Here is a 1,421-nt window from a genome sequence, read left to right as displayed (position 1 = left end):
ATTTGCCACACATATATTTCCTCTGTGGCAAAATGAGTTCTGAAGTGTGGCTCTAGCTGGTTTTTGGATTAAGCAGCAGCCTGTTCACAAGTATATTTTAGTCATCTGCCCTTTACCCAGGACAAAAGTATATTAATGTAAAAGCCATCTATGTAGTATTTTATGTTTAAAAAACATTTATACTTGTCAAAACTCAGTATTATAAGGATGTCAGGTTAGGAATACATAAGCATCTAAAAATCATATTGGCAAGGGAAGATAGCTTCAGATAAAATGTTAGAATTCATTGATGTGGAAACATTTTCTTTAAAGATCTGGTAATGTTTCAAATGGTACCCATTTTACTCCCTTTAAAGAGTCATATATTTTATTCCTTATTTTATAAATGTTCCTTTTTAAATACTTTATATGGTAAAAAATACAGCAAAATAGGTTTTTGTTTGTTTGTTTGTTTAAAGAGGAAAAAATATACTTCTATGGTCATGGTTCTAATGGTGATGTTCTAACCATTCTGTCTTCTGGCTCCTCGAACTGTGCAGTGTAGTGTAGAATGATGTCAACCATGGCTTCTGCAGTTTCAGTCATTTATCAAAGCTAAAATCATACTATAAAGATACATGAAAAACATAGCAAGTGGAATACAAACTTGACAATGGCTTCTTTCATGTGTATCTTCAACTGCCCTGGATTGTGTTTCTGTTGGATCAAATACTCCTATATTACCACTTGGCACCATAATAAACCCATATATATTCCAAGTGGCAACAGGAATATTGAAAAGGAAAATGAACTAGTGCAAAATAAATGTTCTTCTAATACCATTTTCCTTTATTTATCTTAGAGGTATGACTTTTCTTATTATTTTATTTCTTAAACCTGAATGTTTTTCCTGGAACTTTGTTAGAATTGGATTGACTTGAGGGATAGTATATGAACATATTTTTCTATAATTACACCCTTGTACAACCAAAATAGCATGTGCAATTTTTAAAAATGTGTGTAACTATTAGATTATAAGATTTATTTATATTTTGACTTTTTGAATATTCATTATGTATATTACCTTATGTATCTACAATAAATAGTATATATCATTTTATTTTGTTAAATGCTACTTAAATATCTTATATGAATTTTAGATTACTGAATTATCTGTAACCAGTTTTAAGAATCTAGAAAATTTAAATTTTAAAAGATTGTTTGTCTTGATTTACAGGACTGTTTAGTTTGTTTGCTTATGGGGTCGCACCTGGTATGGTAAGGTCTTACTCTTGGCTTGTGATCAAGGATCACTCCTGCCAAAGTCAGGGAACATACTATTTTTCAGGAACTAAACTTGGATTAGTCTCATGCAAAGCAAGCACTCCACATGCAGTATGAACTGAATGAATTTTCCCCTAATAACTTTTTCCCCTACTATT

General features: G+C 30.8%; 1 pseudogene; it reads right to left on the bottom strand.

The window, feature by feature from the left end:
- Nucleotides 1–577: 577 nt before the first annotated feature.
- On the bottom strand, nucleotides 578–793 carry LOC126004093 (protein cornichon homolog 4-like; annotated as a pseudogene).
- Between the last annotated feature and the right edge of the window lie 628 nt (nucleotides 794–1,421).

Source organism: Suncus etruscus, chromosome 1, assembly GCF_024139225.1.
Source record: "Suncus etruscus isolate mSunEtr1 chromosome 1, mSunEtr1.pri.cur, whole genome shotgun sequence".
In the NCBI taxonomy this organism is placed as follows: Eukaryota; Metazoa; Chordata; class Mammalia; order Eulipotyphla; family Soricidae; genus Suncus; species Suncus etruscus.
The sequence above is the reverse complement of the archived record's forward strand: the minus strand, read 5'-3'. Positions and strand labels throughout refer to the sequence as shown.